The following is a 27,517-nucleotide window of genomic DNA, read 5'->3' as shown; positions in this document are numbered from 1 at the left end:
GTGCTTAACTCGGATATCCGCAGTTCGGTGAAGGGTCACTACAGTGCAGCACTGTCGAGCCCCCCACAGATTACTATCCTACTTTTTGTACCAAAAGGGATACAAAACTTGTTAACGATACCCAACAGTCGATTGTAGTTGTCGTTGAGCCTCTTCTTGTTGCTCCTTGTACTGCTTGCCGGATCGGTCTTCACCCAAGACCCTTCCGAATTGAGCGCAAATCAGCTGACCCCTCCGGATTGAGCGCAATTTATCATTAACGTGCTTAAATGCTCAAATAACCCTACAGTACAAGCCTCACAAACGGGCCTCAAAATTGATCGTAACGATCCTGACTGATATAAATGCCTGTAACAACAATATATCTATCAACAACAAACGGGGGGTTGAATCACATCTTGTCTGGGGGGATGATTTCTACTGATTTTTTACTTTTTTACTGTTTTTGGTTTTTTCGGTTATTTTTTATGTTTTTTGTTTTTCTTGGGTACTATACTACTTTTTGTTTGGTTTTGCTTTTATCTTTAAGTGTTTTTGGTCACAAACCACTCAGGGGATGAGGAGACGGCCGATCCCCCCACCCTTCCTGGTTCGTGAATGGTTCTTGGTTTCTTAAAGACTCTTCTGGACTTTTCACTGCGTTCATTGGTTCTAGATAACCGCGTCAGGAATGTCTCCAAAGACCTGTTCAGGGGTTCAAATGCTGTGGCCATTGCCGTAGCATCCCTTGAGAGTCCCGCTTGAGTGTCCTCACACCTTGTCGAAGGCTCTGTGTGCGGTACATCCCTACAATCCGAATCACCATGAGCGTTTCCCGCTTGGCCCATGTGACTCCTCCTCGGGCTTGTATGCCCCATGTTGCCATAATCGCTTCTCCCGGTCGCATGTGTGCTTTGCGTTGGTCGTTCGTTCGAGGTTTGTCTGTTCCCCGTTGAACTTGCTCTACTGTTCGGGCCCCATGCTGTATTACCCCTTGTGGCATAGCCTGATGAACTGCCCCTGCCTCTAGTGGATCCATACGTCTTCCTCCTTTGATGTTCATTGAAGTTCACCCTCGGTTCCCTGCTGGGACCTCCCGAGTTCGGCTCTCCTTCTTTTGGTCCACTCTTGCTGCTTAGTAGCCCGTCCAACCTATCCATGATAGCCTGAGTTCGCCTCTCCATCATCGCATCTATCTTTGTGTCAAGAGACCCAAGAGACTGCTCTTGTTGAATTCTTAACTTCTCCATGTCGGCTCTTAAGCGTAACTCCCTCTGTTCCGCTTCTCTTGTCATTCGCGACAAGTTCATCGTCATATGTTCGTCCGTTCTTTCTTTCAAGCGTTTTTCGCTTCTGTCAACTTCTTGTCTGTTGCGGTTTATTTCTTCCCGCAGACTTTCTCTTTCAATGTGAACTGCTCTTTCTAGTTCACTCATCCTTATCGACATCTGTTCATTTTGTTCTCCTAAACTGCCCACTATGTTGTTTAAGGCTTCCTCTAGTGCTGCCCCGTTATCCATGAGTGGCGTCACTAGTGGTGGTGTAACTCTGTCGGTCCCAGGTAGCTTCGTGCTGGTCGAGATCCGGGCCTTGACTCTCTGTCTTGACGTCTTTTCATTATCTATTTCAGGATCCGCTAACGCGTTGCCAAGCCCTCTGGTTCTACTCTCTTCAGGTTATGGCTCCGAACTTGTCCTGATCGCGAAGTCCTTCGACTGGCCCGGTGTGTTTGCCTCTTTGCTTATCGTTGTCACTACACCAAATTTATCCATGGTTCCAGTCTCTCTTCCGACGTGTGCCTCACTCTCATGGATCGAACTATTGAGGCTGACTTGAGATCCAAAGTCCCCTTGCTCCTCTTCATCCTCTTCCTCCTGGGACTCCCCATCGTTTCCTGCTCCTCCTCCCATGCTGAATGGAAAGATGTTTCCGAAGGTGTTCTTCATTCTTTCTGAGAACGATGATGAGGTTGTTTGTTTTCCAGTTCCGCTTGCCATCATAGTGTTGTCTGTCGGAGATCCTCTAGTTGCCGTTACTTCAGTTGAGATGTCGGACAGTTCCGACATCTCCTCTCGATCCAACGTCCCGGTGGAAGTGGCGAAATCATGGCCTTGTTCTACCGGAGTAGACTCACTCGCCAGCCTTCTGCCTCTCCCTTCCAGTCCATTTACTCCCTGGTTGTCGTTCATGGTATGGTCCGTATTGACCTCCACTTCTAACAGTTCTCTTCGCTCTTCTGAGGTCTTCTGACTTCTCGTTTCAACCATTCTGCCTGAAACCGTCCCCCTTTTGTCAGACCGGGATCGCTTGATCCAATCCACAAAAGGATCGGTCATCGTTTTTCTTTGCTTTTCAGGTATGAATTTCCTAGAGCTATTACCTCGTTTTGGTATCCTCGACTTGTCTAAACTCATTCTTTATTTGTCACTTTCCTATGCCTACTCTTGACTCAATTGCTAGAGACCTTATAGTTTTATTAACAATAATAATGACACAACACAATAAATTTCACCCGATTCTATTAAATAGTGACCACGAATCCCTGTATGTTGTCAGTGTACAGTTTGTATAAAATTTATTCACACTAGCCGATTATCGGTCCAAAGATCTGGAAACTAGCACAATATGATGTTATCAGTCAATTTAAAAGATAGTGTAGTCACTACCCAATCAAGCACAGTTTAGGTTGATTTAAAATCAAAAACAAAAAAAAATATATATTGACACAATATGAATGTATATAAAAAAAACGTATGTGTCTTGTACTCTTAGTCGGTCGCAGTACAATAGTCGAACCTGTCTTTTAAAGAAAAAGCTTTCCCTGCTTGGTGCTGCACCAAACAGACAAAACTTTGAAGGCAGTAATTTTCTCAAGTGGGCGTCTATTGCACCCACCGAGTATTGTGTTACCTATCTGCCTTCGGACTGCCCGAGCTAGACCTACTAAAATCCTCAGGGCAGTCACTTTTCCCAAAAACGTATTATGTTTCAATCCACACCAATGAGTCACGCTCTTTTTAATTTAAACTTAGTGTCGCGAATATCCGAGTTCGGACCTGTTTTGTATTAGTCTGGATCTTTTTGAGAGGCAAGTTACCAGTGCAGTCACTGATACCTAGCTTGTGTATTAATAACCTAATACCTCTCGCTTTTTAGTTTTTCTTTCGTTCACCTAAGTCCTTAATAAAATGATACCCCTCCGGATTGGCACAAATAGGACCCTTCCGGACTGTCAGAATATAGACCCCTCCGGATTGGGACCCCTCCGAGTTAGTTAATAGTAGACCCCTCCGGATTTGGACCCCTCCGAATTAGCAACTATAAGACCCCTCCGGATTCGGACCCCTCCGGTTTTGTGGAAAGTAGACCCCTCCGGATTCGGACCCCTCTGACTTCGGAGCCCTTAGCTCTGTCAAAGTAGCTTTTTGTAGTTTTCTTAATTTCAGCTTATACCCCTCCGGATACGTTCTGCGTTGCTATTATGCTGTTTGAATTAACTGGGAAGGGTATAGGGTCCTTTCCTAGACCCCTCCGGGTTGAAGTTAAGGCACTTATTTGACAATTCACACTAACGGTGAAGGGTCTTATCACTTGCCTAACTTCGACTCTATTATGGTTGTCTTGTGCCTTCAGCCTTCCCTCTTTGTCTAGAACTGTCCTAAATTACTTAGTTCAATCGCTATCAACTTTTGGTAGAGGTATAAGGGTTTTTCAGAAAAATTTATAAAACGTGAAGGGTGTACCCCTCCGGATTTGTGTAATTTGCTAAAAACAATCTCAAAAAATTTTCTCTCTCGCTTTTCCGAAAAATTTCTGATCCTATTAGTAAGCTCAGCTAATTTCTGATCTATTGGTACCAAGATCAACTCGATATGATCAGTAGTCCCAAAGTTATTAACCAAAACGTCTTTTTTTCCGAACTCAAAAATTTTCTCTCTTATAGGTTCCGCCTAACTTTTTCCGCAAATCTGGTCCTTTCGACCTAAAAACTATTGATCTGAGCTCAGAAGGCCTATACTCTTCTAGTTCAATGCAAAAGACCCGATCTAAAACGCTATTGTAGAAAAATTTTGCGAAAAACTATGCTACCTGGACCCCTCCGGATTGATGAATCCACCAAATCAAACACGTTATGTTCGATTTCTCTGCAACCCGGAAGGCTTTCGGGTAGCGGATTTTAAGACTTGTAGATTCACTAGTGGATGTTGTCCAAACAACTATTTTTACTGTCCTGACTCAAAAATTTCCAAAAATTTTCTGATTTTTTAGCGTTTCTTACTATCAAAAATGGGAAAATTTGGTTTTTTGTACCAACTAGTTCCAACCACTTCCGAACTAAAGTTAACCGGTTCTGCTTATTACAGTAGTGCAGTTACGATGTAACACACTAACTTAGCGCTTTTTTCCGTTTCAAAAAATATCGATATCTCAAAAATCGCGACTTGTGGGGGGATCAAAATATCGCAATTTTGACCCTAAAAACCGGTCAGTTCTCGTTGTTTTTGGCTGAAAATCGATATAAGACTATTAATATAGGCTATATAAGTAATAATATTAGGAATACTATACCCCTCCGGGTTTGTTTAATCTCCGAATTAAGGTGCTTAACTCGGATATCCGCAGTTCGGTGAAGGGTCACTACAGTGCAGCACTGTCGAGCCCCCCACAGATTACTATCCTACTTTTTGTACCAAAAGGGATACAAAACTTGTTAACGATACCCAACAGTCGATTGTAGTTGTCGTTGAGCCTCTTCTTGTTGCTCCTTGTACTGCTTGCCGGATCGGTCTTCACCCAAGACCCTTCCGAATTGAGCGCAAATCAGCTGACCCCTCCGGATTGAGCGCAATTTATCATTAACGTGCTTAAATGCTCAAATAACCCTACAGTACAAGCCTCACAAACGGGCCTCAAAATTGATCGTAACGATCCTGACTGATATAAATGCCTGTAACAACAATATATCTATCAACAACAAACGGGGGGTTGAATCACATCTTGTCTGGGGGGATGATTTCTACTGATTTTTTACTTTTTTACTGTTTTTGGTTTTTTCGGTTATTTTTTATGTTTTTTGTTTTTCTTGGGTACTATACTACTTTTTGTTTGGTTTTGCTTTTATCTTTAAGTGTTTTTGGTCACAAACCACTCAGGGGATGAGGAGACGGCCGATCCCCCCACCCTTCCTGGTTCGTGAATTTTCGGTCTTAACTAGGTTAAAAAACTATTCACGGCAATTCGGAAGGCCTCCGCGTTCCGAACTACCCTTCCGCCCCGGCGGTTTAGGCCTATTAAGGGCGTTAATGTGAGCATCCGCTCGGCGCGGAGTGCTCGTTAACGGTTCTGCCGGTCATGATGTTAAAAAAGAATAACACCCAGGAGCGCCATAAAAACATACATGTAACATTCGCCCGGAAGATACATATCGACGGATAACAAAACTAAGTCTTAAGACGACTGGCTAGCGTCTAAACAGAGCTTTGCATGTTTTTCACCGTCTCTACCAAGCCAGTACTTTTCGGTGGTCTTTCTTACATCAGGCTGACAAAAACGCTACTGTTCTCCGGCTTCGACCAGAACGCTCAAATTAACTGAATTACATGCAAAATTAGTGAGCTCATGGCTGGGTCTCTGTATCCCCAGACCACGAGGTCACTCCTAAAAACAGGGCTACTACTTATTATATTACTATTGTTTTTGTTCAGTAGATAAAAATCATCATCTCCATCGAAGATGGATCAACCCTTTCCCCCAACTCCTAGCACCTCATCCTTGTCAAAACTAATCAAAATATCAGTTAAATTCAAGTCAGGACATGACAGGATGCTAAAATTCAATACAAGTTCATAAAAGTTCCCGTCCCGAGACCCTTCCGGATTCTTGAATCCGGCGAATCAAGCTCCTTAACCTCAGGTTCACGCTAACTCGGAGGGCTGGTTTTTACCCTTCACCGTTGTTCGCAACGGCCTTGCAACTATTGTAACAGCACAATAGTTGCAACTCGGAACGTCCTCTGCTGTTCGGTAGTTCGTTGTTGTTTTTTAGTCTCGATTTTCGTACTGTTCGTAATCGCAGATAAAGTTGTTCTGTTTCTTTCTGCTATTTTAGCTAAAATGGCCGTCTCTGACGTTTCTCAGAAATATGACGTCATAATTCGAATTTTTAAAAATTAGAATTCCAGAATCTTCTAGCCTTCACCGTTTGGCTAATCTTTCAAATAATGTCCTTATCCGTTCTAAATCGCCAATTCGGAAGGCTTGCTGCTAAAATACCGAATTCTGCAGAGACTGCATTTTGGCCATTCTGGTCGAATGTCACAATGTTTACACAGGAAGAGCAATTTTAGAAGTTAAAATACAAAACGAAGAACAAGAGAAAAAGCTGAAGGACTGGTCTTATAAATCGAGAATGGATGGCTTCAAAATGTGGGAAGGTGTAGAAATCTCGTTTCACATACCTTCACTACATGAATGTCAAAAATGCAAGATGTCTGGACGCCAAGAAAAAGGTCATCACGATGATTGGTGTAACATAGGGAACCAAATAACCAAAAATCCAAATAATCACTACCCACAAAAACCAAGCTCCAATATTGCCAGCGACGAGAAAAACGATGACGAAACAACAAGCGATAAGTTTTGTAATGGTACCGAAAATGAAGAAGATAAGAATGTTGAAGCACCACCATCTGGAGTTTTGATTGATGAATCTAAAACAAACAGTGCAGCTACTCCAAGCGAAGAAAAACAAAAGGATGAGGTTCTCAACAATCAGATTGTAGATTTTCATTCTTACTCTGCAAAAGAAAAAAAAGACAAATTAAATATCGAAAATAATAAACGAAAAAGTTCCTCTGACGGAAGAATGCTTACAAAAAGAGAGCGTGAAACTTCACCAACCTCTTGGTCAGTTTTAACACGGAAGAAAGGGCCAAAAACGAAATCTAAAAGTAACGGAGAAAACTTGACTGGAGGGAAGTTTTAGCAAAAATTTCTATGTGCGAAAAACCAGATATTTTTTCCGTTAATATTTTTAGCATAGGAAATCCAGCTAAATTACACTCACTTATCAAAAAATGCCAAGTTTTAAAAAAATCGCCCAGTTTCATTTTGTGCATTCAGGAAGCAAAAATATCGAAACTTACAAATATACATTTGAGTTTACTGGATAAATATAATGTTTTATTCGATTTCATACCGGGTTCAAATAATTCTGGTGGTTTCTTAACGTTATGGTCATCAAACTTGAGTCCTGCAAAAAGAATTGCTTCAAGTACAGGTTTTCAATTGTTAAAATTTGTCAAACTTGATTGGTTTGTTATCAACGTTTATGCGAACCCAATTTCATTCCGAGCAACTTTGAATTCCCTGAAATTAAGCATCAGATTTTTACCTAACAAATCGAAAATTATCATGATGGGTGACTTTAATGCGCTGAGTTATGATAATATTAACAGTTCTTCAATACTTAAGTTAAAATGATGCACGTATCAAACGATTTACCCAACTCAAAGAACAAATTCTTGACTGTTTTGGTTTTGTTGATTTTGCACTCAAGAATGATTTTTGTGATTATACACATTATGACAAACAGCATAAAACTTTTGCACGCATAGATTATGTCTTCTTAAAATTCGAAACAGAGTATGATTCTATGCAAAGCATTCAAATATCAATATCTGACCATTTACTCTTACACGTTTTTGTTAAGCCATCTAACTTGTATCAGCGCGGCCCTAGTTACTGGAAATTAAATGAAGAAATTTTAAACAACAACGCCAGCTTAATTCGTGAAGACCTAAAAACTTTTACGAAAACGAATCACCAAGTAGTTACGAAAACTTTAAGCACAATTTTCGTGACCTTCTGAGGTTTATTCAAGAGAACAAAAAGCGTGTAGATCAGAAAGAACTTAATTTATTGAAGTATCACAAAAATGTTCTCAGAGATTGCATTCACAGCGGAAAAGGTCCCAACCCTAATTTGATTGAAAAATATCATTTGTTGCTGGAACATCTTCAAAAAGTTTCCAAGGAAAAAGATTTTTCAGATTACCGAAAAATTCAGAAAACGCTCAGCTATACATTCGAGGGTGTTCCCAAATTTTGTAGTCAATGGACATCAAAGAACACAATCAACTCCATCAAGAGAATTCAAGTGGATCAGAACGTTTATCATACGGATGAAGATATTCTTAATCAATTTCGAAAGTATTTTTCAAATATTTTTTCAAATACTTCTACAACAGACTCCGATCAACTACTAAAGACATTTTTATCAAAAAATAAACTCGAAAAAAATGAGAATGATGGCTATAATTACTTTACAGAAGATGAAATTCACTTGGCTATAAACAAATTGAATTTGAAAAGCTCGCCTGGACCAGACGGCCTTACTTCTAAGCTATACAAGACTTTCACGGATGAGTTTTGTTCAATTTTAGCTAAAGTTTTTAATCATTTTGTTCATGGTGGAAAACTTCCAAACAGTTTTTATTTAGCAATAATCAAACTGATCCCGAAATCTGAAAATGCCATAGCAGTACAAGGTTTTCGCCCCATCAGCCTTATGAATACTGACGCGAAAATCTTTGCCCATGTAGTCTGTAATCGAATTAAAAATGACCTTTGCAAAGTTGTAAAAAACCATCAGCACGCGTATTTGCCTGGAAGACAAATGCACACAGCAATACGAAAATTGAAAAAAGCGATTACTCCAGAACGATTGGCTACCCGAGGTTCATGTGCTGTAAAATTAGACTTTTCTAAAGCATTTGACAGAGTTGACAGATCACTTCTCATCAAAATTTTGAATGGGTTAAACCTTGATGAGCTTTCAGTTAGAGCTATTGAAACTTTGTATTTAGACTCAAAAGCAGTAATTGAGATAAATGGTTTTTTATCAGCCAGCTTCAAAATTCATCGCGGTGTGAGACAAGGTTGCCCTCTTTCCGCATTTTTATTCATAGTTTTTATCGAACCCCTTCTTCAAGCAATTGAATCTACAGAAGCAATTGAAGGTTTCGGGATATTGTGCCCCAAACTAGTTTCATATGCAGACGACATAACTTGCCTTATCAAAATCCGATGTATTGACAGGTTGTTTCGCTTAATCGATACATTTTGCAAACAAACTCAAATGATGATTAACATCAGTAAAAGCGAAGTGCTTTCCATACCTGATTTATCACCCTATAAAACAGTCAAGGAAACAAAAATACTTGGTGTCTTGTTTTACACTTCCCAAAAAATTGAAAATATTGAATTATTGTTGAGTTCACAAATTCAAAAACATCGAGGGTTAATTTCACTAAGTAAATCTTTGAGGGCCAAATCATTCACACTGTCAGTTTATTTTCTCCCTAAGTTTTTTCATTTGGCTCGTCATACTACAGTTAACTTGGATACTGTTAGTAAATGCCAAGAATTATTAAATACAGAATTGAAAAAAAACAAGCAGACTCGACATAAGAAAAGAAGTTTTATATCACCCCATCTTAGATGGTGGGATAGGCTTACCATGCCTACAACTTAAACTTTTTAGTATGAAAATTATCGATTTCTTTGCTTCTGATATGTCAGATCAAAATAGTTTATTACCAACAGATTCAATTTTACCGAAAGAAATCAAAAATTTGTTGAAAAATACGAACATCTCTATTGAAATAAGTTCAAGTGATTTTGCAATATTTTCAAACAGTACCAATAGCCGTTTAATTATAACAATGCAGACAAAATCGCGAGATGTTTATTATTTCTGCTTACAAAACTGTAGTTTTCATCGAGCTGTGATTTTCCGCTTGGGTTTTGCAGCAAACCGTTACCTCTGTTCGGAAGAAGAATTGATTAAATTTACAGGCAAAGTTTGGAAAAATTCAATGCTTGATGTATGGGAAAAAAACTTTCTGTATAAATTTGCATAAGCTGTTTTTAAAGATCGAGAAAAGCGGTGGTTTTTATTTCTCGAGAATGCCCCCGAATGTTTCTATTGTAATTTAGAATGCGAAACATTCGAACACCTAATTTTCAGTTGTCCCTCGCTACAACCTTCAAGAAACATATTACAGATTAACAATTGGCGTGACGTTTTTGTATCAACCAACATTGCAAGACTTAAGTATGTTGTTTCGGTTATTCGTGGTGCATATTCAAAATTATCGACGTCCTGGAAAATCAACTTGCAAACATTTGTGTCATGGGAAGTATGGAAGATGAGAAATACAAATTGCTCCTTCTGATCTAAACTATAAAGAAATGTAAGACTTCAGCAACAAACCAGGATACCCGGTATCCGGTAAAAGTAATGTCAATTGAACAAATATGATGTTATTTGTTATACATATTGATTATGAAACTCTTAGCTAAACAAAATTAATTTACAATTTGAAAAAAAAAAAATAAAAAAAAAAAATAAAAAAAAAAATAAAACGCGCGTGCAGTAAATTTCACGTTTTGCCTTCTCACACCCCTTTTTCTTGCCCCATTAGCCAAACAAAGAGAACAAATAATTCATAATTGTCGTAATTTCAGCTACCACGAGGCAATCAGATGGTCAAAAGTACCATAGTAACCGAGGTTACAGTCAGGAGTCCCTTCCTCTCATATTCCAGTCAAAACCCTAGAAATTCTTTAGATCTGGAAGAGTAGTATAACGTGGATAGAAATAAAGAGAGACAGATTGTTGGGAATCAAACCAACCAGATTTAGAAAACTAACATCTACACAGAAGAAACCAAAGTTAACCATATACCGATACACGGAGTTAACCATATACCGATATACCGAGTTAAACCCATATACTAACTAAAAGAGGCCCTAATAGAAATGCACTAAATGCGCTAACTGCAAACAGATCGACAGAAGACACAAAACAAATCATCCAAATCATCAAAAAAGAAATTGTCAAATCAACCAAAAATTTATGGTGATATGTTGTGAAATAATTCCCCATAACTGTTGTGATAAACTTCTTAAATAGATTTGTTATGTTTGATGTTTGTGCCTGTTTGTGGAGCGCCCTCTGAGGGATTTTAGAGACAGGTCTGTCAAGTGGCTTTCTGTGGTGAGGTGGGAAACTGGAGCTGGATTGAAGAGTCTGGTGCTGCACAGCTGGACCTATTGAGCTCGGGTGAGATTGTTCCTTGTTTTTGATTTTTATAATTCGACGGAAAATAAAGCTAGGTTCTAAGACGACTGGCTAACGTCTAAACAGAGCTCTACATGCTTTTCACCGTTTCTACTAAGCCAGATCTTTTGGTGGTCTTTCTAACATCGGGTCGACAAAAACGTTACTTGAGAACTTTTTAAAATTGTTAATTCAAACGTTTTCGCACATTTTGTGCATCGTCAGAATATAAAATTTTTTATTTACAATAAAATGATCAAAGATCATGTATGAAATTCAAAAAGAACATGTTAGAAATTTTTAACCAATCACATTTTTACATCTGTTATTACGTAATCATTATTTCATCGATTATGACAATTTCCATACTTTTTTGTTACTTGAGTCATAATTTTTCGATTTGATGTTTTATCCAAACTGACATGTCAGTTTATTGTAACATTCGTCTACTGTAGTCACACATGAGGCTTAAGAAAAATAGGCCCTATAACCTTTGGCTCAAGAGTCAGGGACACTATCTCTTGTGTTTTTCTACCTCAAGAACGGTCGGAGCCAATTCGGTTCGCTTGCGACATGAGACTGGAACCCGTTACAGCTTAAAGGCCACTGCCAAAATACCCCCCCACTCTAGAAATAAAAACTTCCCCATACTTAGGTCTCGAAATACCCAAAATACATGAACGCCGTTAAAAACCGGGTCGGAACAATCCGCTTAGTCACTTTTTATTGGACAGTGGAACCATTTCAGATGGATCAATCTAAAACTCGCCTTATCTCAACATAACTATCATAAAATACACTCGAGAAATTTAAATTGAGAACTCACATGTCGATGCACTTGAGTATGAGGAGTAACTAAAAGATAACCAGCTTGAGAATCAAATAATATAACTAAATAAGTTTGATGCTAATTAGTTTTAACAACAGAAGTAAGTTCTGTCTCAAGAATCAAAGTTTCTGAATGAACCATTGGGACACTCGAGTTGCCCACTCTTCCATTGAATGTTCACTCCTTTCCGTTCGAATAGTCGTCCTTTCTCAAGTCTGTATTCTATTCTCCTGTTTTCAGGATGAGACAGCTCTACTCTCTTATTATTTCGTATCGAGAAATTGCGAAGAGCAATTTCCTGCCTTTTTCTTGAGTAGTTTCCCGCAATTGTTAATTCGGTCGTTCTGATTTTGATTTTGCGTTTTCAGTTGGTTCGAGAAAACTGAGCATGACAGGCTCCATTCGAAATTTTTAAAATTAAAACTTCACTCCAAATTTACGTGTTTCTCAAGGTCAAACCTCCAGACATGACCGACTGGCACATACTCCCCGGACTCGAGATCGATGTCCTCATCGTGTGTTGTCATCCGCCAGTGAGTCTCAGAGAACCGAGTGTTGCTCAAGATACAGTGCCAGTGGTCATTTACGGAAGTTTGCATCGGACTTAAGTTTATCTACCTTCCAAAATTCACAACCATATAAAATTTTCACACTATCGCTAAACAGCAATCAAAATCTGCACACACCTGCACCCATGAATCCCCGCTTTTTAAGCTGGTAATTTTAAAATTTCTTTTGTCCTATTCAGTCAGGAAATTGTCATGCATCATTTTGACTTATATAATAGATCTATCATATTAATAACAATATCCTATTTGTCTAAAATTTCTTTTTAGTGAACCCAGATTTCATCCAAGTTCACTCTCAAGCCCCCTTCCTCTCAAGACTCAAGACTCTAGAATTTTCCTTTCGAGCCGCCGGTTCACCTCATGTTTTTCGCCTTCGAGGTACCCGACACCGGTGTTCTTGGCACTGTAATTTGTTCCAACAGTGCCTCTTCGTCATCGGAGCTGATCACAATTTCCTCCCAGGCCTTCAGCTGTTCATAGGATCGCATCCACTCCCTTTGCTCTTGCAACCTCTTCGATTGATTTGGTAGGCTCTTCACCTTCGACTCCCGGTTCAAACAGAAGGAATTGTGAAGACTCATGCTTACATTCCTCGCCAGGTCCTCCTCCAGTATCGTTTCCCTCGCTCTAGAATTGTCTCTGGATACTCTGCCCACTCTTTTCCACCCCGTCGTGATCGCATTTTGATGGGTTAGCAGAGGTCTCTTGAAGGCATCTGGTCCTATTTCGGCTTGGAATTGTCGATATTCCTTTTGATGTTTCCTCATGTGGTCCTTTGTCACTACATACAACCAGGATGTTAACGTCGCACGAAACCAAGGAAAGAATCTCAGGCGGTTCCATATATGTCTGACTTCCACTGGTATGGCGAATACCTTGCATGCGGTCTCGAACAACTCTAGTCTCCTGCTGTAATCTATCGCATGAATCGACTCAGCTGTTGGCGTTCTCGATTCTCTATACTTCGCTATGTTTTCTTCAATCCATCGCAGAGCCAGCATCGTGTTCACCACCAAGATGGTTACCTTTTGTCGATGCTCCGGTAGTCCCAACGACTTAATCTCTTCTATGTCCCAGATCAAACAGAGATTGGCGCGTTCTGGGTACCACACTGTCTGCGCCAGACAGTGGCATGGACAATCCCCATGCGTGAGGTCGATGCTTCTAAGATTGCGTTCTCCCGAGGCTTCTAGGAGAGGCTCAAGTTCCATAATTTTCTCGTGTATCACGTCGACTTCTTCCGAGCTTGGAGCACCTACTGCGGGTTTCCCCACCACGTTTTGCCTCCCGTGATCACTTGTGTTTTCGCTCTCCAAGCCTAGGAGCTCTTCACCCCAGATTTCACTCAAGTCGTCTCTTTGTTCCTTTGGTACTGCTCCTCGGATCTTCCTCAACAGCTTGTGTGAATGATGTGACATCCGAGCTAGTCTCACGCACTTGGGCACTGAGAAGGCCTTGTCTATCAAAACACTCTGGCTGGACACCTCCACCATCGCCATGTGTAGTGGATAGTGGCTTCCACATAGGTTAGCCAACACTGACCCCACTAAGGATTTCGCATTCAGAGGCAATCCATAGGCTTCGCTCATGGGGAATCCCATCTCCGCCTCGAGTCCAATTTTCCAACTCTTGATGTGCTTCTGGTTCACTTGTAACACTCCGGGCCATGATTCTACGCTCAACGCGGTCACCAGGTGGTGTTCTGACTCTAGCCTCTCCAGTGACTGGAGACTACACATTCTTGAGAAAAATCCCAAGGCTGTCGCTAGGTTCACGGTGGTACTCGCGTAACATTCAGCCACTATCTGTATCTCGCTCTTCTCCCTTTCAGTGATATCCTCAAACCAGGTGATGAGGTCCTCTTTCTGGAAAGACTGTATCCTGACGCATGATCGTCCATCACAAGTATGCTCACCGTTGCCACATGTCGAATCAAGACAACTGCCCGGCTCCATCCTCTTCACCGACCCTGTTCCACTCGTCACCTCACTCGACTCTTTCATCTGAGGCAGGACCAGTCTATGTACTATACTCAAGGTCGCCAAATCCTCATCCTCTGTCGGTGCCAATCTCACTCGCTCAGTGACCTCCTCAATCAGGCTCGCATGGGGATGTGGACACCAGGAGGGTCTGAGTAATTTCCATACCACTCCCAGATTCGTGGTCAACACGCCATTCCCGTTACCCATTTTTAGCTCCACTCTTTTACTTGAGCGTGGCACACTTATTACTTCCGGCGTTCTCTCGAGAATCAGACCCAGGCTAGGTCTTTCTCTCGCCACAGTGTCTATCTCCACTATCTTCTCCGTCCAGAACTTCAGCAGCTCCGCCACCTCATAATTTCTGTGGGCACCTCCAGCTTCCAAGTCCAAGAAGGGGTTGTACGCCATTCCCATCACTCCAGAAACATACTGGTACTCTCCCTTTTTGTTGAGTTTCAAGTACTCCCCTGACGAAGCCAGGTTGCGGTGAACGTCGTGCTTCTCCTCGAACTTCTTGTTGTCGAACCTCCGTATCTCATCTAACTTCCTATGGCTCTCCAGAGATTGCCTAGAACCATCCTCCTTCTCTATTCCAGTACTCTGGTATACATTCAAGATGACTGTGGAGACTCTCCTTTCCAGCGTCTTGCTTCCGACTGCTCTCTGATGACATGCTAGGATGGTACTGTCAGTCATCATCGACATCGTCCATCTCAAGAAACAGGTTGCATCTTTCCTTCTTGCCAGACTCAAGCCTGAGTTGTCCCTGGCGACGTGCTGGATCAGCATTCGATATATCTCTAGATTCTTGCCTCCCAGCTTCAGCTTATCGTACGAAGTCAGCGTCTCCAGCTGTATCCCCAACAGGCTCCACGCGAACATCAGTTGTCCTGCAGTCCTGATAAAGGGATTCGCCATCAGCGGCGGTGCCGATGAATATGTCCTCATAGCCTCTTCAAAGTGATCCTTCAATAAGTTCTGCCAGGATCTCTTCAGCTGGTTTGCCAATTCTATCTTGTTAACCTCAGCCTTCTGCTGGGTGGCCCAACTGTGTCGCTTGCGGGCCACTCCGCTGTTCAATTTCTTCAAACAGTCTTCCATCTCCTTCAATGTTTCAAGGGCTATCCACCACGGTCGGGAGGTATTTCTGGTTTTATTCTACTCAAGAGGATCGCTGGTCACTTGTTTCCCAACAGCCTGATGTTCACTTGAGACCCATTCTTTGCCGAAGTCTACCTCCCAGGTCTGCCCGCTCGTCGAACCTCGCTTCATTTTTATTCTCTGAGGTTTGAAATCTTCCTCCGTCACTGAGCTAGTGGGGTTTTCCATTTCTCTTTCTATGTCGAGCAGTTTCCTCGGTTCATAGCTACTCTTGTAGGCTGCCGTCTTCCATCGCGCCAGAACCATGGGGGCCGTCTCTCTCAAGTCTTTTTCTGAGACCGCGTCAGCTGAAGGACTGCCCAACCCCTCCACGTCTCTCTTCCTCTTGCGAGACCTCACGTCTTTATTCGGGGGCGTCGTCGTTATCATCACTGATTCAACTTCCTTTTCTCCAGCCAACTCTTGCCTCCCCCCTGCTCGAGCCTTAAGGATATTAGTACTTTTAATCATATTACTAGTTCCTACCTTATCCCCCCTTGTATGTTTAATTATTTTATTGTCAGTTTTCTGTTTCGGAGTAGAGCTGTCTTTACATTTGTCTTCTCTGGTCTTTCTTGACTTCCTCAACTCGACCATCTTGTTCAGCAGTTCTACTCTGGCTTTCTCCTCTAAACCCGTCCCCATCAGGACAGGCTCACCAAACTTCACCACCGTGTCCCACAGTTCCTCTTTAAAATTGTCCAATGTGGTGTCTTCATCCACTTCTCGATTGAAATCGCTCAAGAATTCTTGCCAAGCATCTCTGTCCAGAGTGCCCAGGAAGGCGTCTCTGTTTCCCTCGAAGGTATTCTTCTCCCTTCTCTCCGCACTCAAGAAGATCATTCCCATGTTGGGATTCTCGCTCGTCAATGACATCTCTGGGTACTTGAGGGGGGGACGAGGTCAGAGGTGGCGTGGGGGTATCTGCCCAGTTTTCTTCACTCAGATCTTTCAACAGTTCCTGCGCAGTGAACTCCTCCTCCGCTGGCTTCTGCTCCGGTGTGTTTCCCACCTCCATGTCCTCTCCTGCCTCACTGAGAGTTTCATCCATGCTCTCGTCTCCCGACTCTGCTTCTCTTCTCTCAAAAATCCTCTTGAATCGATCTTCCACGGTGCCGCTCTTTTTATCCCCAGGGGTGTCTATTGAAAGGGTCGATGGTGTCGTTGGATTCGTCCCCTTGTGCTCTGTCAGTGCCACGTACAATGGACCTGCTGCATCCAGCTTCTTTCCTTCCCGATTCCGTTCCACCTGCTCTAGTCCGTAAGGTGCCCGATATCTCCTTGTGGCAAACAGCATCTCGTCTGCTTTCAGTGCGATATGCCCTTCCTCCACTATCATCCTACCGTCGTCCCATGCCGGCAACTGGTTCTCTAGACTTGCCCGCTCAAGTACTCTCAAGGCATCTCGCACTTCGAATTTCGGGGGCATCGACCCTCTCATTTTCTTGGCTTGAGTCGTCCATGAGTTTATCTTCACATCGCTGGTATGGAAATAAATCGCTGCAGTGTAGCCGATGAAGAGCGGATCCCAGCCGTCGGTAAACTCCTTCTGCCGTTCTTCGGTTGTGGTTCTCGCGTAAGGGGACGGGACAACCAGGGAACTGTTCATCCCCAGGGTCATTCTCCTCACTATGGGGAACTCGGGAATGCTCGTTGGTAGGACTTCTTTCTCCAATATCGCCTCTAGCTCCTTTTTCACTAACTCGAAGCTTTTCGTCCATGCAGGAATTCTCAAGATTTCTTGCCCATTGGCTGTCAAGGGATTCAAGTTCCAGAACTTGGGGTAAGTTTCGATGGGGCCCTCGCGCTTGCCTCCCATCCGGCATTGCAGTTGTCCTCGGAAACTGTACACGACCAGCTCCGGATCCTTCACCTTCCCGAAGAGCACCGTGTTGCTCATTTGTGCCCTCAGCACCTCTTGCTGACACCAGTTCAGTGTCGTTCCATCTAGTACGCTTATGAGGCTCACGTGGGTCACGGAGTATCGATAAGCCGTCACCAGAGGATCCGGAAACGCGAACGTGACGGCCGGTCCATATATACAGGTCACGACCTCCCCTAGCCCCCGGATAATCCCCATGGGATCCGATCTCATGGCCAGGCATAGGTCCGTCAATAGGGGCATGCCTCCATTCACTCTTCTCCATTCCTCTCTTGTCTTCGGGCTCTTTTCTTCACCAGTCAGGTACCTGTTTTGCATCAGTAGGTACTGCACTAACAGTGTCCTTAGCCCGGCCGCCGCACACTTGTACGAGTAGGTCTCAATACTCGAGTGTGTTCTTCCCATCGACAGGGGCTCCCCGTACCTCATTAATTGGTGGAATGACGCCAATTCACCGTGGGTCAGAAGCACTAACGTCAAGTACCCGTCTATTCTGAGGGTATCCACGCCACGACTGAACTTGTATGCTGGGCCCATATTAAACAACTATCTCGGGTAGACCAGATACAGAGCCAGCAACAGACTGATAGGCATATTCAATACCTCCTGTATGAACGCTTTGAAGATAGACTTCTTCGCGCTGTACACTTCGGTCAGGAACTCTTTTCCCCAACAAGGACTCAAGAACTCGAGAATCTCATGATCCCTCCTCGTCCTTAGCTCACCCTTCGCGTGCTCCCTCCAGAACCCTCCAATTGTGACCTCATTGGCTGCTGTGACGAACCTGCCAACCGTCATCTCCTTCTTCTCAGCTATTCCCAGTTGCTCCTCAAGAAAATCCCAGATCTGCTTCACCAGAAGCGGCGCATCTTCTCTTGTTTTCTCCGTGGCGTTTTCCAGTCTTGGTGTCAAGAAGGGCCACTTGCCTCTCTCTTGTGCCAACCGATGCACCATCGACTCTAGTTGCTTCTCCGATGCTGCCACGTTCTTCCTTTCGTTGTTCGGCCCTCTAGATCTGCTGGTTGAGCTCGTGATGGTCAACTCCATGTCCCGAAACCACAGACTAGCCGTCAGGTGAGCCACCACTGGATGATCATCCCTTATAATCGGGCTGAGCTTGAGTTGCCTGGCGAAGTTGGATATCTCCAACAAGAGGACCTCGTCTAGTACGATGAGGATGTCGGCCAACTCGTAAAAGCCTCTCAAAGCATGGGAGACATCCGCCCATGCCGCCGCGAGTTCTGATCTGCGCAGTCTCAAGTTCGTCGGTTCCAATTCTCGGTTGAGAGCTGCCATCAGGACACGCCACCCATTCCCCTCTGCGATCAAGATCAAGATCGCGTACACAAACTGCAGAGCGAGCGGCATGCTCGAGTACCCGTGGGACGTTGTGAACGCCACTTTTGTCTTGGAGCCGAATCTTGAGGCAACATTCTCTTGTATTTCATTTATGGCCGCAAATAAGGTCTGGATGGCCTCCCAGATCCTCTTTGGCGTGGGCTCACCACCCTTGAGCTGCTCAAGAAATCCCGTTGCATGCAGATGATCGTTCATCCCTGCAAACAGTAGTAACTCAAGTTCGCAGGGCATTTCTGACTTCATTGCCACCACCAGGGTCAACATCTGGTTTAGCTCCGCTCCCGGCAAGGCATATATCAGGGTCTCTGGCCAGAACAACTTGGGAGACGTTCCTTCAAAATCTGATCCTGCTACGATAACCACCCTTGCTGCAGCTGGATCTGCTCTGTCGTAAACTGCTAAGGTTTTGGCCAACTGCGCCTGCCCGCAGGGTTTCCCGTATCGGGGGTCATTGGCTAATCTTGCGCCTTCATATGCGGCGTCTGGTAACTCCATTTCTCTCGGGTCCATCAGTTTGTCTACCACTCTCAACTGTGCTGGAGTGGCCACTCTAATCCTGGCAATGCTGGTTCGGTGTTTGGGAGGCTCCACCACCAGTCCCCGGCTCCCCAATGACTTGAGAGGTCTGTAATTAATTGGTCCCATCACCGACTTTGTGGGAATTCCTGTCAGGTCCGACGTCTCCATCAACTTCGCTCTCGAGAAATGTGTTTCATGAGCCTTCAACCAGTCCACGCACTGGTGTCTCCCCAAGTCTTCGTGTGATACCTGTTCAAGACCCAAGGTTCTCGCTAGCTCCTGCCTACATTCCAGATCCTCCAGATCCAGTTCCTTGACCTTCTCCTCATATTTCAACCTGCTGGTCTCCAGTGGTTTCTCTGACCTCTTTTTCTCCGCAACCACCACTGAGGATTTTATCGACCCTTGAGGAGTTGATGATATCGCTTCATCAGCTTCCATGGGTGTGGTGCTCGGTAACTTGGTCCGGCTGTTCTTCGAACTGTCTCTAGAATCGGCTCTCTCACCTAAGCGACTGGACAAAGACCTCGGGTTGAAGAAGGGTGGGTTTGGAGGTGGTCCGAACGTGACCCGTGCTGTCTCTAGCAATTCTGCCTCTAGCGCACATATGTGTCTTTGGAAGACGTTGTTCAACCACTCCACCCCTCTGGGCCTATCAAAGTGAATGCCATCCGCAGATGCATCGTCAGGGAAAGAGGACAGCTCCATTTGCTCAGCCACGTCCAGTAGCCTAAGGGGAAGGACACTCCTTTGATGTATCTTCCTGATTGTTTCGTTCAGGCTTCGCACTTTTGTGTTCATGTCCAGTGCATGTTAATCCGCTCCCATGTTGTAGGGAACAGTATATATCGTGAGAATGGCTGGATCCATTTGGATCCGTATTTCCTCGAGAATGCAGCTCATCTTTTCGTGCAGCCTTGTCACCTTCCTTGCTTCCCCCCTGGACACGTCATTCGTCCCGACCATCAGTGTGACCGTGTATACACTCACCATCCCTAACATCTCAAGTGTCGCTAACATCTGCGGCGTTGCGGCTCCGGCGAAGCTCAAGACTCCCGTTTGCCAATGAGACTGGATCCGGGTCAGCACTCGCAGCAAGCTGTCCCCAATGATCAAGTGAACCACACCTTCAGGCACTCGCGGATGCGTGAAGTACTCCACCCAAGTCGCGTCGTGGAAGCAATCTCTCCTCTCCCTCTGCGCCGCGCTCCAGTCTATCTGATTGTGCTTGCGATATCTCCCTTCCGTATTCTTCTTGTAGCTCGAGATCACCACGCTCCTGACAGGTTGCTCCCCCCAAGTCGAGGGTAAGTCCGCTCTTGCCGGACTCTCGCGATTCCTCAGCTGTAGCCTCTCGTGCAACTCTTTCAATCGTGACGAGCCGCCACTCACCTGACTACTACCCGGGGTCGAGCTCGGTGTATATCCAGGTAGCGCGACGTCCATCAATGGTCATATTACTTGAGTCTCCATTCCACGCAGGGAGGATGCTGATTCGGGCGGTATCCATACCTCCAGCCCCTCGTTCATATGTTCCTGAGCCGCAGGATCGAGGTTGAATCGTCCCTTCGACCTAGGAGCTTCATCCACTTCCATGCGTGACTCTGGCCTTGAGACAGTCACTACCCGTTCTTTGGGCCTGGCCCCTTTCTGCATATCGAGCTCGCGTTGTTGTTGCTGGATTCTCTCAAGTTTTGCCTGATCTCTCTCGAGAGCCTGCTTCAGCTGCTCACAATTCGCGGCATTCTCCCGCACCCTTTCTGCCTGTAGTCGTTCAGCTCTCATTATGTCTAGTTCTCTCCGCGCTTGATCCCTCTCAAGCACCGCTTTATCCCGGTCGAGGTTCGCCTTATTCCTTTCCCGCTGGGTCCTCTCGAGTTCTCTTTTCATGGCACTGACGTCCGGATAAGCTTCCCCCGTCTGCTGTGCCCGTGTCATCGATGGTACCTTACTCGTACTCTCGCTCGTGGACCTGACTGATGGTCTGACAGGCAGTGGGAATTCCCCCGCGCCATACTCCGTATTGTTGTCCAGGCCAGGGTTCCTCGCCAAATCGAACCCCCTTATTGCTCCATCCATGTTCCAGGACAGCCATCTGGTTTGTTCTTGATTGGACACCCCATCAGTGGTGTAGCCTACCATCAAAACCGCTTCCGTCGCAGACTCTCGACACTCGCCCTGTTCCTCCAATTGGAGGATGGCATTCAGCATCACTGCCATTCTCTCGTCCACTTGAGTATAATCCAGGTCCCTCAGCCGCCGGTACAATTCGTCAAGTGTGGGCTTTTTCAGAGCCGATGGCATGGACTTCCAGTATCGATCTGCCCTTCCTGTGATTTCAATTGAGCCTTTGAGTATTAGCAACTTGAGTTTTACCTGAGCAACTTGAGTTTTACCTGAGCAACTTGAGTTTTACCTGAGCAACTTGAGTTTTACCTGAGCAACTTGAGTTTTACCTGAGCAACTTGAGTTTTCTTTTTGAGATGTCGTTTTCTTCCTTCAATTGAATATAGATGAGTAGTCAATGTGAGTTCAACAAATCAATCTGAAAATAACACCCGATTTTTTAGACCGACAAGCTGTGTCTCTAACCAGAAAACCCCATTACTTTTATGATTAAAACCCCCTCCTTTTCGCCCTACTAAAATAGTTCAATTGAAATGCAGATACATTTTATGTTTTAGCACCATCAATCATTTAAAATAATTATTGTCATGCCAATCACCCCTAAGATCCCTTACCTGTTTTGTACCCCAGTACCTAGCTCAAGACTCTTCCCTCACACCCGGCTCGATACCCCCGTGTACCCGACTCAGGCGATGCTCAAGTAGTACTTCTTATGAAGATACACCATTATCTCAGTTTCTGCAAAGACTACATGTAAGATAGCGTACAATTCCCTTGGGCTCAGTTTGCCCCTGTTTGGGTCATAAACCGGCATTGAGACCTCTGTTATCCCTCTTTCAATCATGAAGTCTCGTAGTCTTGTTAGTGCCAACATTACGTGTTCGGGATCAATTGTGTTCCTGTCATTGACCCTCGTCACTAAGAAGCACAGGTATTTCCCCGGGACTTGTGCTACTGATTGTGGGAGCGCTGCCATCCCTCCCAGTCCTGGTCTCTGTCTGAACAGAAACTCTACGTTCTGGTATTCTCTCTTGAAGTCAGCCTCCAGTCTTGATTTGAAACTCATGTCTGCCGTGATGCAGATCGCGCTCGTTCTGTTTGACAGGATGAAGTCACTATCTGTTATCATGATGTTTTCCGAGTACTGATTGGGTATTTCAAATTTCGTTTTGAAATTCCGGTCTATGTTAGGCTCTGGCTCCTCTTCTTCCAGCTCCAATTCGCTGGTTTCTCTCACTTCCTTGAGCTTCTTTATCATCAAATTTTCGGTGTGGGTAAGTCCTACCCCCACTCCCCGGACAAAAATATTTATCGACGTCCCCGTCGATGTTGTCGGGTCTAAATTGTCCGGTGGAATGTCCAGCGGCCTGTCTGTCGCCGCCCAGCCGAAGAGAGGGTCTTTTGACTTCATGTGTTTTTCCGCTGACACGTCAACTTGCTGGATACTTTGTCCTCCATGGCCTTCGTCTTTGACGTCGCGTATCCACTCTAGTATCCTCAAGTTCGTGTTCTCCCTCCTCTCTATCTCGCTCTGTTCGAGGTCCGTGTCCATTTCTGGTGTCGAGTAATCTTCCTGCGGATAGTGTCCTCCATCATCAATGACCTGCCATTCCTCTTCGGCTTCCAGTTCGCCTGCACTCAGTAATTCCTCGCCCAATTTGTCTGGCTGTATCTTGTCAATCAAGAAGTCATCCCCATATCTGTTGTATCTCATACCCGTCCGTTTACGATTGCCAGTTCTGGTTCCCGGTGATATTGGCCGATCCGGCTCCATCCACTTCGGCACCTCATCTTGCTCCGGGTCGTTCCAGTCTTCTTCTGCAAACGGTCCTGCTTCAGACTCCACCTCTATCTTTTCATTGTCGTCCAAGCTCAAGTTTTCATTGCCATCATTTTTCTCCCTGGTGCCCTTCTCATTCACTTCACACGCTGGTTCTACCACCAGGTACTCGAGACCCTCCATGTCTTTCGGTAGGCACCAGTCTTCCGGGGACGGGACGTGAGGCTTCAGATTTTCGTAATGTGCTGCTCGCCCAGTACTCAAGCGGTAGAACCGTCCTTGCTGATGTACTTCCGTTATCATGAATGCTCCCCTCCACTTCTTGAGTAGTTTCTTTGTTCCCTTGGGCGGTATGACATTTTGGAAGACCCACACGTACTGGCCCACTTCATATGGTTTTGCTTGTAATATTTTTTTGTCATACTTCTTGCGTTGTCTCATTTGCGCTTGCGCCGTGTTCCTCCTGCATAGCTCGCTTAGCTCTTGTTGTCTTTTGATCGCTTCCTTCACATATGCCTGAGGCGACGTCCTCTTCCCCTCGTATTCTGGGTAGAAGAATGTTAGAGGCATTGCCCTCTCCCTGCCCGTCAACATCATGAAAGGACTGATGCCCGTCGTTGAGTGCTGTGTACTGTTATAGGCTCCTACTACCTGTGGCAGGTATTTGTCCCAGTCCGTCATGTATCTTGAGCAGTACACCCTTAACATGTTGACCAGTGTCCTGTTCTGTCTCTCTACCAACCCATTGGTCTGTGGATGATAGGTCGTCGAATGTGCTTGAGCAATGTGCGATCTCTTCATCAATTCTTTTGTCAAGTCCCCCACAAAAGCTTTGCCGTTGTCCGACTGGAAAGTCATTGGACAACCATACCGCGATATCCAATGCGTTATCAGATGATCACATGTCTCCTCGGCTGAGGCTGTCTGGTACGGAACCGCTTCCGCCAACTTTGTGAAGTGATCTATTATAACCAGTATTTGGTTATAACCCGACTCCGTCATGCAGATTTTCTGATGGTCTATCTGCACCACTTCATTGAATTCCGAACTCTCGACAGACTTGAGGGGAAACTTCATCTTTCTTGGGTCTTTTACCTGAAGGCATGCTAGGCAGGCATTCACCCATCTCTCGCAAGCTTTTCTCATTCCCGGCCAATCAAACCTATGAAGTATCCTTTGTTGTACTTTATCTATCCCCTGGTGGCCCATCTGGTCGTGTGATCTGAAAAGCACCTCCGTTTGGTACAATTGTGGTAGTATGATGAGGTTGTGTTTGTGTAATACCTTTTCCTCATCTCTCCTTTTGCACGCTACCACCCCATCAGCTGTGTGATAAAGTAAGTCTTTCCTTTCTTTGTAGAACTGGCTCAAGATCTTGTAGCTGTCTTCCTCAAGTTCCCCCTTCTCCTTGACCCCCGACTGGATCCATTTGGAGAGATTACTTGTCATTTTGTCATTCTTCTGGGCTCTTATTAAGTCTGACAGCCTATATCTCGCCTTGACATGCTCCTTTAGCGCCATGATCTGTCCATTCATCTCACAAGGGTTGTGGATGTCATCACTCAGTTTCACGCATATCATCCTTTTCACGATTTTCATGTCGTCTTCTGGTACCAGATTTGTTCTGACGTTTGAGTTGCACGATAGTTCCCTGAATGGCTTTCTTGAAACCGCAATTTTCTCAAGTTCTTCACCACCTCGTACCTCTTGTGTGTCCAGATTGTACGTTCCTGAAGATGGATCCGTCTGTAACTCCCTGTCGTGTTGTCTTATCTTCTCTTCCGCCAATATCATGCATAGACTGTCCTGGTCTTCACTGCTCTCATCCGAATCTTTATCCCAATCTTCACGCTCCCCGGACAATTTCCTTTCTCGGGTTCCTTCTTCTTCCATGAATCTGGACCACTCCCCGGACTCTTGATCTAGTCCCAGGTGTTCAGCCTCTTCTTTGAACGCCACTTTCTTTTTCCTAACCTTGGTCTGTTCCAGAATGTCCTCGGGGATTTTGTCAACTAGTGACCCTGCGACGTCCTTGCTATCAGCCACGCTCCCTGTTGAGGAGTCAGTATTGTTCACTGTCTCTTGTTTCCGAAGTATGGTGACTTCCGGTTCCTCTTGACCCTTCTCCTGGATCACGGGTTTGTCATCCAATAGTTTCTCAAGCAGCCTCATTAAGTCTTCACCTATTCGGGCAGTTCCCGCCTCTACCTGGTTGAGGTCATAACCTTTTGCCTTGAGCGTTTCCCTCACGATCTTGGACTTGAGCATTGTTCCTATCGGAATCCTTCTGCTTTTCTTCAATATGGTCTTTTCTGGATGTTCTTTAGGTAATTCCGGGTGATCTTCAATCGGTTTGCCTGATTTGTCCAGCCATCTCGTGAGTGGAAGACTGTCGTACGTTTCCTTGTCCATGAAGGAGAAGCCATCTTTGATCTCAGGTCTGTCCGCCTCTCTTTGTTCTTGTCTCTCGTAGAACTCCGTCTTCTTACTCAAGCTGTCGGCATTTTGATGTTTGTCTCGTGTTCTATGCTCAATTATCATATTGTATCCGTCTAGACGAACTATCCACCTCCCGATGTAACTCTGGTCCATCTAGTACGTTTTCAGCCAGCTTAGTGCTCGGTTGTCGACTCGCAACTTAAATGGCTCATTGCCCAGGTACGCCCTGTACTTCTCAACAAAGGTAACCACCGCGAACATCTCTGCCTTCGGTGCTCCGTACTTCATTTCCGTGTCACTCAGGACTTTGCTCCCGTAAGCTATTGGTCTCAAGACTGTTTTCCCATTCCACTCTTGTTCCTGATGGAGGATTCCTGAAATCGCAACTACCGACGCATCCGTGTCCAGCACGTACATCCCTTTCTCAGTCGGCATCCCCAGTACTGGTGCCTCACATAGCTCTTTCTTTATCCTCTGGAATGACTCCTCTGCTGCGTTGTTCCATGTGAACTTCTTGCCCTTGTGCCTCATCAATTGTTGCATCGGGTACACCTTGTCCGCGTAGCCTTTGATGAACTCTCTGTAGTAGTTAGCGAATCCAGGAAGCTCATCAACTGGTGTTCCGTCTTTGGTGACTTCCAGGTTAGGACTGCCTCCACGGCGTCTGGATCAGGTCTGATGCCGTGCTTGTCTACCATCCTGCCCAAGTATTTAATTGAGTCCTTGAGTATCTCGCACTTTGATGGTTTACACTTTAGCCCCGATCTTTTCATGCACGCGAACACCTCGTCAAGTCTCTCAATGTGGTCTTCTAGTGTTGGCGTTGCTATTACCACGTCATCCACGTAGCACATTACCAGGTTGCCATACTTCTTTGTCACGCCTATCAGCGCGTGTGCCATCAATCGCTGAAACGTGGCTGTGGCATTGCAAAGTCCAAACGGCATCCGTTTCCATTGGAACAGACCCAACTCGCAGGCAAACCCTGTCTTGTCCCTGTCCTGCTTCCGTAGTGGTACCTGCCAAAAGGCCGAGCCTAAATCAAGAGTCGTAAAAAATTTTGCATCACCTAACTTCGAGAGGCTCTCATCAATCCTAGGTATGGGATAGGCATCCTTCACCGTGACGGAGTTCAGGTATCGAAAGTCACAACAAAACCTTAACTGGTCGCCTTTCTTTTTGGCCATCACTACTCCACACGCCCACGGTGACTTGGATGGTTCTATCATGTCATACTCTAGTAACGTTTCGATTTTTTTTCTACACGCGTCCGATTTGTGTGGGGTCATTCGCCTCGCCCCCTCCCTGTGTGGTACCGCGTTTTCCTCTAATTCTATTTCATGCTCAACAAAATTACAACACCCGATATCCGCCTTATGCCTCGAAAAAACTTCCTCGTTCCGCTCTAGTACGTCCTTGATGGCTTCGAGCTGTTAATCTTTCAGTTTGCCCCTCAAATGTTCAATCTCCGGCAGCACCGGTTTATCAGTCTGCATTTCATCTAGTGCGGGTCGCTCTGGAAAGTTCGAACAGCTCGACAGCCCATCGTCCGTTTCTGACTTAAGTGATTTAATAAGACCTGATGAATCTTTTATTTTCTGCAATCGTCTCAAGATACAAATTTTGTCCCTGTGATTGGGACAATCAACAACTTCATTTTGTTTTGAGTTCTCAATCGTTTCATATCGAGTTTTAACCGGTAAAGCATATCCCAGTTTCCTCCCTCTCTGTATCGTGATCGGTATCACTAAGTTCATTGTAATTTTTCATCCTCAAGCTTACGATTGCC

General features: G+C 44.8%; 2 protein-coding genes across 2 annotated transcripts in view; one reads left to right on the top strand and one right to left on the bottom strand.

Annotated features, from left to right (window-relative positions):
• Window positions 1–27,305, bottom strand: part of LOC134847552 (uncharacterized) — a 70,361-nt gene extending 43,056 nt beyond the window's left edge. The window contains exon 1 of the mRNA XM_063864628.1: window positions 27,296–27,305. The gene's annotated coding sequence lies outside the window, so the exon portion shown is untranslated. The remainder of the gene's footprint in view (window positions 1–27,295) is intronic.
• The window catches only part of LOC134847559 (uncharacterized protein DDB_G0287625-like), a 288,876-nt gene that overhangs the window by 84,504 nt on the left and 176,855 nt on the right, over window positions 1–27,517 (top strand). The window lies entirely within an intron of this gene.

This window comes from Symsagittifera roscoffensis, chromosome 1 (genome assembly GCF_963678635.1).
Source record: "Symsagittifera roscoffensis chromosome 1, txSymRosc1.1, whole genome shotgun sequence".
Classification (NCBI taxonomy): Eukaryota; Metazoa; Xenacoelomorpha; order Acoela; family Convolutidae; genus Symsagittifera; species Symsagittifera roscoffensis.
Note: the sequence above shows the minus strand (reverse complement) of the source record. Positions and strands in the feature narration are given on the sequence as shown.